This window comes from Telopea speciosissima, chromosome 5 (assembly GCF_018873765.1).
Source record: "Telopea speciosissima isolate NSW1024214 ecotype Mountain lineage chromosome 5, Tspe_v1, whole genome shotgun sequence".
Lineage (NCBI taxonomy): Eukaryota > Viridiplantae > Streptophyta > Magnoliopsida > Proteales > Proteaceae > Telopea > Telopea speciosissima.
This window is the reverse complement of record NC_057920.1, coordinates 55,422,497-55,436,504: the sequence shown is the minus strand read 5'-3', so window position 1 is coordinate 55,436,504 and position 14,008 is coordinate 55,422,497.

Sequence of the window (14,008 nt, the reverse complement as noted above, 5' to 3'; positions counted from 1 at the left end):
TTGGATATTTCTTTCTTTGAAATGCACATGAGACTCCATCCCTTTCCTTACAAGCACAAATTCCATTGGTAAATGGTTTCATTACATGAGAAAGGACAGAGAAATTGAGAAAGGATAGACAAACAAGTAAAGATAGGAACATCAAATTGATATCACTTATTTGTAACATTTTTTGGATAACAGAATCACCACTTCTTGTGTCACATCTCTGGGGTTCTGAAATTCTCCATCTTAGGTTGTTCCTGTCTTGGAGGTACTAAGGAAGGGATATAAAAACTGGTGTCAGTTAAACCCATGAACCTCACATAATTGTACCCTGATGTTTCTGATTTTTCTATCTCGGCCTTCATCCAATGGCAGTTCCATTGGATTTCTTGGACATCTCTCTCCTCCAAATATTTCTTCCAGTCTTGGATCTTGTGGAATTCTGACTTTTCCCTTTGTATTTGATTATGCATAGGCCGGAGGTGAGGACACAGAATTGGTGTGACCAATTTTAGTTTTTCCATCAACCACGTTTGGAACACCGCCGGAGATCCATGAAGGAAGTCAAGTATATCTGCGACCTGGTAGAAGGCGCTCATGTTCCAACGCTCGAAATCTTCTCTGGACACCGTCCAATCGCCTCTGGGAACCTCTGGAGATGATATCTCCTCATCATCTGTGCTTTCATCCTCATCTGATGATATGGGTTGAATAAGGCTGGTAGGGTCATTATTATCATCATTTTCGATGTTATTTATCCAATCCATCGCTTCTACTCCTTCGTCCTCCATCGTTGGACTTTGCTCCGCATACTCTATCCATCCCTCGTGGATTTCTCGATCGTCTTCCTCATCTGAGCTATTGTCAGTATCCCCCCCTATATGGACAAGAGAGACTTCTTTGGTCAGAGCTTGTCCAATAGCTAGTGCTGAGACTACTTTAAGGAGCTGAGGCGTGACTCTGGTGATTTCAGTCCCTTCTTCTTCTTCAGGAATCAGGTGACACATTTCGGATGATGAGAAACCATATTTGTACAATGGTGTCATTGTCTCGAGACCCTCTAATCCATACTCCAAGAAATCCAACTTTCGAAGCCAGTTGACGGATGCTATACCTCTGCCTTGATCACATGGTTGCCCGCCTGTTCGAAAATTCCCATCATAGTTGGTTTGGGCGTAGTAAATGCAAACCTGCATTCCTTCTGCCCATGCTTGCCGTGACTGCTCATCTCTTCCTAAATACCACGGGATGGGCTGGATCAATGTAGTAGGATCTTGGAATGATGTCTCTTCCTACAACATGTTTACTGACCCTATAGATGACTCTGGGGAATAGGTCCCCTTCACCAGTGGTTGTGAGATTTTCCATGCAGGTATCTGGTTTTCTACCCATGTGGTACCTTCTGACTTTGGATGATAGAAAGGGGAATCGGGCCGATCCACTTCCTGAGACACCTCTTATCGAATCTGTGGCTCTTTCCCCTCCTTAAGTTTCTTGGTCAACATTGCTATATAGACGTGTGCCTTCATTAGCTTCCTCTTCCCGACTGGATGGATCAAAGTGGTAGGATCTGCTTGCTCGGCATCCTCTTGAAGCATGTTTACTCCATGGTTAGGTAGAGGATTTGTGGTGACATTTGGCGGCTGCTTCTTCTGAAGTTCAATTTTGCCCTCGTCAATCAAGTCCTGGATCGTATGCTTAAGACCTAGGCATCTATCCGTATGATGGCCTTGTTGGTCATGGTAATGATAGTACAGATTGGGCTTATACCAGGTAGGTGGATTGTTCAAAACCACAGGCCTAGGAGGAACTGAATTGATCATTCCCTGCTTCTTGAGCTTGGTGAATAACAACGAGGGTGTCATTCCTTCAAAGTTGAAATTCCTCCTGGATGCTTCAGATTAAGTTTGGATCACAAGAGGGGTGGATCCTGCAGCTACCACCTGGACTTCTGCCGCCTGGCTGCTTGTCTCTACAGTATTTCCTCCTTTGGCTCTTGGGCTTTTCCTTGCCAAATAGCTTCCTGATGCTTCACGGGTCATACCTTGATTCTGCCTTTCTTTAAAGATCTTATCTTCAATCTTCTTCCCAATTGTCATAAGAGCATCAAATGTCTTGATGTGCTTGTAGTATATCTTCTCACGGTACTCCCCATATAGATTTTCTAACAATATCTCGACCTGCTCCTCCTCAATACGGCGGTTCCACATTTTTGCGGCCTTCTCCCTGAACCGCATGATGTAATTTGAGAGCTCTTTACTTGGTTCTTGCCTCAAGGTTTCCAATTCTCTTCGAGTAATATCCATCTCGATGTTGTATGAATATTGCTTAGTGAAGGCTTTAACCACAGAGGCCCATGACTGGGTTTGAGTGTGATCAAGTTGGGTTAACCACCTCAAAGCAGATCCGGCCAAAGAATACAAGAACGCCTGCCCCATTTGGTTTTCAAAAAGTCCCCATGATCTGGCAATGGTGGAAAAAGTCTTGAGATGAGCCCTAGGATCTCCCGATCCGTCGAACTTATCCAATTTCCATTTGAAATCTTCAGGGCTTTTCCCTTCGGGAAAGAACACCAAGTCTTCTTCATCTTTTTCTTTGACTTTGCCCTTGACAACCACTTCCAACTCGACTACTTTTTCTCTTATTTTCTTCTCCCTTTCAGTCTCAGGAGGGTTCATAGGGTGCCTATCTTCCCCTTCTTCTACTGGTATGATGATTGGAGTCTTGAGGGTTGTGGGGTTGGTTTTCTGGACTTCTTGCTCTGCTGGTCCAGCTATGGATCCGCCCCTAGATAGTTCATTGACCGACTGAACTAATTGCGCCATGAGTTGCCGCATTTCGGCCATGTCTACTTGCAGCCTATCCACTCGATCTTCGACGTGACTTTCAGACAAGTGATCCTCCGGAGGATTCATGTTACTCACAAGTGATATCTCAGAAGATGAATTAGAAGAATGAGAAGGAATCAGGGGTCTTGAGGAGAATGGCGGGCTGGCTCGAGTCAACCTTCCGCCGTGTCGGATCCAGATGGATAAAGACGAAATCGTGCTTCTACGAAAGAGAGAAGAATACCTAGTTTAGACCCTAAGAAGGCTAAAAAAGAATTTTATTTTTCATTTTTTCCTTTTGAGTTTTTATGATTTTTTGGTATTTTATTTGTTTCATATTATTTTATTATTTTATTCGACTCAAGTAAACGGAGTGGTCATCAGAGTTTCAGCAGACTCCTTCTGAGACCAGACTTCGAATGCCGTCATTGCCCAAGCATTTTTTAACACAATAAAAAAAAAAACGAACAAAAGAAAGATCCTAGTTACCGGGTTATTGATGATTATGTCTGGAGTCAAGATGAGATGCCTTCCTTTTTTTTTTCGAGGGATATGTAAGGTTCCATTATATGGAAGTGGACTTCCATTTTTCTTTGAGGGACCATTGTGGGACTATGGAATTCCTTATCTTTGGTGGCATCTCATATCAAAACCAGGTTAATCGTCAAATGACCCTAAACTCGGTCTTTCTTACAGCTAACAAGGGTTAGTTTGTGTCGCACCCTAATCATATATGGTCTATTTTACTACATGATGCATGTAATGGGTAGGCTTCCATAGGACAGAACAAGGCCACCCTTGATAGAACCGATATACCTATCGCTCGTGATCGCGAATTGTAGGCACGTGGTTCTTTTGATATACCTGGAGAATAGGTCACACAAACCCAGAGTAATCGAGCTAGTGCCTTTTTTGAGTGGCAAAGCACTCCAAAGCACACTAGTGAATACCCTCGCTGGTGATTCTAAACTCGTACAGTAAATATCAAGGGCTGTAGCTTCGCCGTGAATTACCCATGACTACTCATGGGGTCCAACGACTAACTATGGGGGTAAGAGGGGTTCCCATGCAGTGTATGTGTGCAAGAAAGTGGTACAGGAAGCGGCTATCATCCGATCTCAGAGTACTTAGTATGACGTGCCTCACTTCCCCAGGGGTAAAGGCACGACAGGGAGTACCCTCGCCGTTTGATTTCACTTCAAGCACTATGCATGATGCGGTTAGTACTCACAAGGGTTAGCCAGACAAACATATTATAGTATTTTTTTTTGTTTTGTACATTTTTTTTATTATATTATTATTATTTTTATTATTATTATTATTATTTTTTATAAAAGTTTAGAGAGAACATTCTGTCATTTATTGATAGCACCTATTTAGAGAGTTTGACCTCGGGTGGACATTTGTCCACCAAACTTCCCCAGTGAAGTCGCCACTGTAAGTACTGTGGTCCCTCGGGATGAGGGTTCCTCAGCCCTTATGGCGTATGGCGAAATAGGGTTTTGGGAGATGTGAGTGTGTGCATATATAGATATGGATAATATTGTCAATGTATAATATCGATAAATAGGGGATTGGGATCATGCATTAAAATATACTAATATGATGAGAAGTCGCCACCTAGAGTTAGGGTCTAGGACCCATTAAGTGTAGCCCTACCCGTGGTGAGCGGAATCGGGCTACGTGACTCCATATGGTCCGACCAAAGGTTCGGGTAAGGGGTCAGGTTACGAGTGTGGGAAGGTGTTAGGCACCCACCTCGCCCGGCCACAGCCGGTCTCTCTGCGTTAGATGCTACATAAGGACGGATGTTCTCTCTCTTTTATTACGGGGATGGGGAATATTATGAACTACATTCAGATGCTATGAATTGAACTAAAGCATAATAAACTACATTACATATGTGCAAAATATGGACTAAAACGATGAAATATGAAAGGACTACATTGAATCAACAAAAATGCAGTAATTATACCTGTATGGTTGTATTCCCCTGGCTCAAGGGAGATGGACGAATGGACTGACGCCGATTCTTTCTCGGCAGAGTAACAGCTCTTTCAAGTGATTTGGAGAGCGGTAAATAGACAAAATAATGTCTGTAATAAAGAAGTTTTGATGGTTATCCGTGCACAGACGAGATAACAATGCCAAGGAGCCAAAGCGCTCTATATTCAGAGGGACAATCGAAGGATCTGTCCGCCACAAGAAAACTTCAAGTATTCACACTCTCATGAGAGAAGGAGGAGAAATGAGGGTGAAAAGGGAGGAAAAGAGGCTAGGAATCACTTGGGGAGGGTCTCTCCACCCAATCTTCCTTGGGAAATGTGGGAGGGGACCCTCCTATTTATAGGGAGGGACCCCTTCTCTCTCCTGGCTGGATAAGTCCTCCACGGCACCGTGGAGATGTCCACGGCGCCATGGGGGACTTTTCCACGGCACCGTGCGTGACGTCAGCAGGCTGATGTCACACCCCCTCATGACATCATGGAAATCTGGTACACATCCCCACGGTGCCGTGGGAAGGTGTCCACGGCGCCGTGGGAGCGCAGTGCCATTTTTCCTTGTTTTTGGGCCTAAAATGGGCCATTTTGTGCTCAGCATGGTTCTTGGTCTTATGGGTCAGGTATCTTTGGGTCTAAAAAGAGGGAGAGTGCGTCGTCCATCATCCATGTCCCGTTTTCATCATCCCCTGATACCATTCTTGAACATTGACAATATTACCCATATTAACCCACCTGTCGCCAATAAGGCTGCGGAAACCTCGTCCACGACGAGGACCACGGTACTTACAGTGGCGACTTCACTGGGGATAGAGTGGACTAACACCCACTCGAGGTCAAACTTTTTAAAATAGATGCTACTGACAAATGCCAGAATATTCTCCCCGAGTTTTAGTGTAAAACCAAAAAAAAAGAAATATATAAAAATAATAAAAAAAGTAAAATAAAATAACAATAATATATGTGTGTGGCTAACCCTTGTGTGTACTAACCGCATCATGCATAGTACTCGAAGTGAAATCAGACAGTGAGGGTACTCCCTGTCGTGCCTCTACCCCCGGGGAGGTGAGGCACGTCATACTAAGTACTCTGAGATCGGATGATAGCCGCTTCCTGTGCCACTTTTTCGCACACACACATTGCATGGGAACCCCTTTTACCCTCGTAGTTAGTCGTTGGATCCCATGAGTAGTCATGGGTAATTCGCGGCGAAGCTACAGCCCTTGATATTTACTGCATGAGTTTAGAATCACCGGCGAGGGTATTCACTAGTGTGTTGTGGGGTGCTTTCGCCACTCAAAAAAGGCACTAGTCTGATTACTCTGAGATTGTGTGACCTACTCTCCAGGTATATTAAAAGAACCACGTGCCTACAATTCAAGACCACGAGCGATAGGTATATCAGTTCTGTCAAGGGTGACCTTGTTCTGTCCTATTAAAGCCTACCCATTATATGCATCATGTAGGAAAATAGACCATATATGATTACGATACGACACAAACTAACCCTTGTTAGTTGTAAGAAAGACCAAGTTTAGGGTCGCTTAATGATTAATCTGGCTTCAATACGAGACGCCACCCAAAGTAAGGAATTCCATAGTCCCGCGATGGTCCCTCGAAGAAAAATGGAAGCCCGCGTCCATATGATGGAACCTTACATGTCCCTCGAATTAAGGGCATCTCATGTTGACTCCAGATATAATCATCAGTAACCCGATAACTAGGGTCTCTCTTTTGTCTGTTTATTTTTGTTTCAAAAAATTTTTTTTTTTTGGCAATGATGGCATTTGAAATCCGGTCTCAGAGGGGTTCTACTGAACTCTGATGACAGCTTCGATTACTTGAGCCAAACAAAATAAGAAAAAAAAAAAAAAAGAATGTTCTGACATAAATAAAAATAAAATACAAAAAAAAATGGTAAAAACCAAATAAAAAAGAAGATGATAAAATACAAAAAAAATAGATAAAAGTGATAAATAAAATAGTAAAATACAAAAAAAAAAATTTGAATAAGCTTTCTTCCTTCTTAGGATCTGAACTAGATCTTCTCTTTTTTGTAGAAGCACAATTCTGTTCTTGCCCATCTGGATCTGACGCAATGGAAGGCTGACTCGAGCCAGTCCATCATTCTTCTCAAGCTCTCCGTCCTCTTCTCATTCCTCTAGTTCATCGGCTGAGATATCACTTGTGAACAACATGGATCCTACGGAGGACCACTTGTCTAAAAGTCATGTCGAGCACCGAGTGGATAGGTTGCAGACAGATATGGCCGAAATGCGACAACTCATGGCACAATTGGTGCAGTTAGTCAATGAACTCTCTAAGGGCGGATCCATATCTGGGTCGATGGAGCAAGAGGTCTGGAAAACCAACTCTGCCGTCCCCAAGACTCCAATCACCATACTGGTGGAGGAGGGGGATGATAATCGCCCTACCGATCCCCCTGAAACTGAAAGGGAGAAGAAGATGAGAGAAAAGGTAGCCGAACTAGAGGTGGCTGTCAAAGGCAAGGTTAAGGAGAAAGATGAAGAGGATTTAGTGTTCTTTCCCGAAACAAAAATTCCTGAAGATTTCAAGTGGACGTTGGACAAGTTTGACGGGTCAGGAGATCCTAGAGCTCACCTCAAGATTTTCGCCACCATCGCTAGATCGTGGGGACTCTCTGAGAACCAAATGGGGCAGGCATTCTTGTATTCCTTGGCTGGATCTGCTTTAAGATGGTTGACACAACTCGATCACACTCAAAGCCAATCATGGGCCTCCATGGTTAAAGCATTCACAAAGTAGTATTCATACAATACTGAGATGGATATCACCCGGAGGGAGTTGGAGACTCTGAGGTAAGACCCGAGCGAAGAGTTTTCAAACTACATCATAAGGTTCAAAGAAAAAGCTACAAAAATGTGGAACTGCCCTACTGAAGAAGAACAAGTCGAGATACTGTTAGAAAACCTGTATATGGAGTACCATGAGAAGATATATTATCAGCATATCAAGACGTTTGATGCCCTCATGACAATAGGAAAGAAGATTGAAGACAAGATCTTCAAAGAAAGACAAAACCAAGGTGTGACCCATGAGACCACAGGAAATTACTCTGCAAGGAAAAGTCCAAGAGCGAAGGGAGGAAATGCGACAGGGACTAGTAACCAAGCAGCAGAGGTCCAGGTAGTAACTGCAGGAACCACACCCCTGATGATCCAAGCTGAGCCTGAACCGCTTAGAAGGACTTTTGACTTTGGAGGGATAACGCCCTCATTGCTATTTACCAAGCTCAAGAAAGAAGGAATAATCAATTCAGTTCCCCCTAGGCCTGTGGATTTAAATAATTCACCTGCATGGTACAAGTCCAATCTTTATTGCCATTACCATGACCAGCAAGGCCATCACACTGATAGATGCATATTCCTTAAGCACGCGATTCAGGATTTGATCAATGAAGGAAAGATAGAACTCCAGAAGAAGCAGCAGCCGAATGTTACTATAAATCCTCTACCCGCTCATGGAGTAAACATGCTCCAAGAAGATGTTAAACATGCAGACCCCACCGCCTTAATTCATCCGGTCGAAAAGAAGATGAAGTTGATGAAGGCACATGTTTATAGAGCAATTTTGGCTAAAAGACTCAAAGAAGAAAAGAAATGTCTGATTCAGGAGGAAATTTCTCAAGAAGTGGACCAACCAGACTCCCCTTTCTATCACCCAAGGTCAGAAGGTGCCACGCGGGTGGAATACCCGATACCAGCATGGAAAGTACCACAACCACTTTTGAAGGGGACTTATTTTCCAGAATCATCTACGGGATCGGTAAACATGTTGCGAGAAGAAGCACTAGTCCAGGATCCTACTACACTGATCTAGCCTATCCCATGGTATTTTGGGAAAGACGAACAGTCACGTCAAGTGCGGGCAGAGAAGATGCAAGTCTGCGTCTATTACGTTAGAACCAACTGTGATGGGAATCTCTGAATAGGTGGACAACCGTGTGATCACGGTAGGGGCATAGCATCCAATAATCGGCTCCGAAAGTTGGATTTCTTGGAATTTGGATTAGAAGGTCTCGATACAAGGGCACCATTGCGCATGTACGACTTCTCGCCATCCAAAATATGTCACTCAATCCCAGCAGAAGTAGAGGAGGATGAGATCACCAAAGTCACTCCCCATCTTCTCAAAGCAGTTTCGGCACTGGCCATTGGTCAAGTTCTATCAAAAGAAGTCTCTCTTATCCACATAGGGGGTGACACTGATGACAGTTCAGATGAGGTAGATGATCTAGAAGTTCATGAGGAGTGGATGGAGTACGCCAAGAAAGAACAAGATACGACAATGGATGATGAAGGATTCAGTACAATGGATTGGGTGAACAATATCGAGAGCGATGATAATAGCGATCCAACCAACCTCATCCAACCCATATCATCAGATGATGACGAAAGCAGAGATGATGAGGAGATTTCCTCACCAGAAGTTCCAAGAGAGGTTTGGACTGTGTCTAGAGAAGATTTTGAGCGATGGAGCATGAGTGTGTTCTACCAGGTAGCAGACATACTGGACGTCTCCACTAATACTCAAGAAATCCTCTACAAGGCCATTTTTTTGTTTCCAAATCTGGTGTGCAGCAATTTTGCGGCACGTTGTGAGAAGCTGGTGATGCCAAATGAGAATGATGTGCTAGCTCGGACCCTCCATGGGTTGCAAAATATGACCTGGTTAACTAATGCCTTGGCTTAAGATCTGTTCAGAACCCCTCTTGAAGATCTTGCCCTATATTCGGATTCATTTCTCTATCCTGATCCACCTTGAAGAACTGAAACATGGGATGCATGGATTAATGACATCAATCTCAGAGAAATCCAGATCGACCCAACTGAAGGCATCTTTCCTATGGATGTCGACAATGGGGATGATGAAGAGTCAGAAAGAGAATAGTCATCTGAAGAAGATGAAAGTGAGTAAGAATTTATACCAGAAAGATCGGATGATGAAGAATCTAAACAAGAAGAAAACACCGAGGATGAAGAACCTTGGCAACCAAGAACACGTCTGGAAAAGTATGAGAACATCTGTGGGCCGGCACCATGGGCCTTGTCATTTCAGGTGAACAAGATCCACCGAAATGTGGATAAAATTCAGGAAATGCTTATGAGGACGGTGATTTTAGATGATAAGTGCCAAGAGGAACTCCAACAACTAGAACCCGTCAAAGAACAGTGGTCACTCCCTCAAGCAATCCATCACTTGGAGAATTCTGTGAAATTGACTCTAGCTTTGGCACAAGACTTGTGTGGGACTCCTCCTCTGTCCCCGGACCAGGGAAGCAAAGAATATCATACATGGGCAAGAGCGCATGATGAGTTCCATATGTGTCATGTTAACGAGGAGGGAGCAGCTAATGATCCAACAGGGAACATTCACCTAGTTATTTCAAGTCCTAAAGAAAGCTCCGAAAGTTTGGGTTCCTAAGAGGAAGAGAAGAACCGTAACTTTTACAAGTCCTTGACAGAAGCAAAGAAAATGTACCAAGCTGCCTTAGAAGCTTTTCAGGCCATTAGCCAGTTGATGCCAGAGGATTCTCACATGGTCCATCAAGTTGCTAAGAAGCAAGAAACTCTATCTGAAATCCTAGGCCAAGCCCAGAAGTCTATTGTAGCCTTGTCAGACAAAGGTGCAGAAATCGGAGATAGTCTCAAGGGCCCCATTATCATTACCGACAGTGATGAGGAGGATGACAACCTTTGTCTAGTCAAGTTGATCATCAAGGGAAGGGAGTCAGAAGTCACGTAAACCAGAAGTGGCAAAAAGTTCAATAATAAGGATTTGACGATGGAAAAATATCAGTCTAGTCAGTCAAGGGCGATTATCGAACTAGAAAATCGAGTATTAGACCAACTGAAGAAGGCCCAAGCCAATGTCTCAATTTGGGGATTGTTAATGGCCTCACCTACTCACCGAGAAGTTGTTTTGAAAGTCCTTACCAAGGTGCAAGTGCCCATAGAGATGGGACCAGAGGAATTGTCTCACATAGTGGGGGCCACTTATGCCATTCAATCACTCTTTTTCTCAGAAGAGGACTTACCCCCAGGAGGGAAGAAACATAACAGGGCACTCTACATCACTGTGGAATGTAATAAAAATCAGGTTCCCCAAGTACTGATCAACAATGGGTCTGCTCTCAATATAATGCCTCTCAAAGTGGCAAGATGCATGGGTTTACCTCTTGACAAAATGAGGTCATCCAGTCAAACCATCAGGGCATACGATAATTCCAGGAGAGAAGTGATTGGGATTCTCACCACCAATGTCAAGATTGGGCCAGCTTGCTTCACCATAGATTTCCAAGTCATCGACATTCAAGCATCTTTCAATATGTTGCTTGGGAGGCCATGGTTGCACTCGGCAGGGGCTCTAGCATCAAGTCTCCATCAGAACCTGAAGTTCATGTACGACCAGAAGGTAATCACCATTTTCGGAGATCCAGAAATGGTGCATACTCTGGCTAACATAGAGGTGGGTCGTTCGCCTTTACAGGAGGTGCAGCTGGGAGGATTTAAAATTGGCCACATTCGTACTACCTCTACAAACGAAGAAGATTTGATTTCAGAGAAGTTTCCAATGATATGGAGCGAGGCCTCTGTGAAGATCATGAAGAAGATGAAATACTTTTCAGGACTAGGGTTAGGAAAGAATCAACAAGGAATCCTAACATTTCCAAAAATACAATCCAATGCCAACCGTTACGGCTTAGGATTCAATCCAAGGGATCTGAAGAAGAATGCCTCAAGACAAAGGAGCAGTGCAGCAGGTGGTAACTCGTACTTCAAGACTTTGAATGGGTACTTCGTGAAGGAAGGCGAGAACTTTCCTTATTATGAAAATCAAGAACCATGGTTTGATCAAGAGCAGGGCAAACGTCTACCTGGGCTTGAAATATTCTTTAAAAATGAGGTGGACTAAGTGGCCATAGAACTGGATCAAGCAAGAAAGAAAGAAGTTCAAGGAGATTAGGGGATCGGCGAGCTGTTCGAAGTAGCAGTGATCATCGAGGAAGAAGAAGAAGGACCAGCACCACATCTCCTCATACAGCCTCTTCAAGGATCCATAGCAAATTGGCAAGAATGATGGAAAATTTCCATGTTAATGAGTTTGAAGTTATAGCTAGCTCTAGCTTAGTCCTGTTTGAGTCTGTCTCTGAGTCTGTATCTGGGTCCCTTAAAGAAAGTGGAAATGTCCAGTCTGTTGAGTCTGTTTGTACTATTCCTCTTATTATGAATGAAATTGCTGATTCCGAGTATGATTCTTCTTTTGCTTCTTCTTCTTATTCTTCTGATGATGATAATATTCTCGAGCATCGTAACTTGTTAAAGCAATTGGAGCAAAGAAGAGCTTAACCCGTCCGAGAGGACACTAATCTCATAAATATAGGGACTGACCAATGCCCTCGAATGATTAAGATTGGTTCTTCTCTCAACCAAGACGAAATATCCCAAATGATTTTTCTTCTCAAGGAGTTTGAGGAAGTCTTTGCCTGGTCTTACAAGGACATGCCCGGCATTGATCCAAAGATTATGCAAAATAAATTAACGACGTATCCGGACGCTTGCCCAGTCAAACAGAAGTTGAGGAGGATGCGGCCGAAATGGAGTGAGAACATCAGGGAAGAGGTCATCAAGCAGTGGAACGTGGGATTCCTCCAAGTAACTCAAGACCCCCAGTGGTTATCCAATGTTGTCCCAGTTCCTAAGAAGGATGGAAGAATCAGAATGTGTGTGGATTTTCGTGACCTAAACAGGGTTAGCCCTAAGGATGATTTCCCGCAGCCCCACATCGGCATCTTGGTGGATAATATTACAGGCCACGCTCTGCTATCCTTCATGGATGGTTTCTCAGGGTATAACCAAATCAGCATGTGTCCAAAGGATAGGGAAAAGACTACCTTCACCACACCGTGGGGAACATTTTGTTACAAGGTGATGCCTTTTAGGTTATGTTGGGTAACCACTTCCCTCATTGGTTTTGATGATAACAAACAAACCTGTTTGAAAATGGACATCAAGCCAAGAAGTTAAGAAGCCAAGAAGCCCAGAACCAAAGAATCAAAGAACTTGGATGATCAAGGATGCTAAAAGCCATACGAAGCTTCTTCAAGAAGATCTAATCAAGATCTTTTGAAGATTGAAGAACATCTTTGAAGATGTCAATATGAAGCTCAAGATCGAAAACTCAACCCTGTAGACACACATCACTTACACACAAAGTACTGCATGATAATTTTAAATGAAAATTGCATTGCATACATCATGCATTTTAGCGACCTTAGGAGGCTAGATTACATACCATAATGGCCTTAGTATTAATAGGGTTTAATATGTGTAAGTACCCACTAAGAAAAATCACTGAAAATACCTTATCTGTGAACCGGTTTCAGAACCGGTCGATCGGTTGATCTTACACAGATCGACCGCTGGTCACAGTAGCCGAAGTGGGACATACCAATTGGGGAACCAGTCATGCAACACCAATCGGTTCCACAATCTATCAATCGGCGATCGACCGGTTGGTGCAATTTGATTCCAGCGGCTATATTTTGCAACGACTCTCTTAAAGAGGTCGACCGACACACAAAGTGGTCAACCGGTTTGACTAAAAACTAGCCGTTTTTAATCCGTTGTGACTCAAACTTAACCCAGATTTTTTGTATAAATAGAGCATCTTCTTAGCTCTAAACACAACACTTGAAATCCCCCAAGTACTAGCCATTGAAGACTTATTTTGTGAGTTTCAAATCAAGTGAGAGCTATATTCAAGCATCAATCTCAACCTCTCTTTGTTAAAGTCTAGCCATCTCTTGCAGCATCATTCAAGAGAACTTCAACACATCAAAGACCTTCTCCAAATTCATATTTTAAACATTATTATGTTGAAGGCATTACATTGAGCATTCATGTACATATCATTCTTCACTTGCAAGGAATACTTGTCACATTTTATGAAAAGAGTTAGGATCCTCTTATCCTGTGAAAAAGATTGTAAAGGTGTTCTTCCCACCTACTGTACTGAAAGGAAGTTACTAGTAGAATTCTCTCAAGGTTGAGAGGAGTGGATGTAGACTTTGTTTAGCCGAACCACTATAATCTTGTGTCTTCCTATTTCCACATTATTTCTGTTTACTATTTTGTTTCAAACACTTAATTG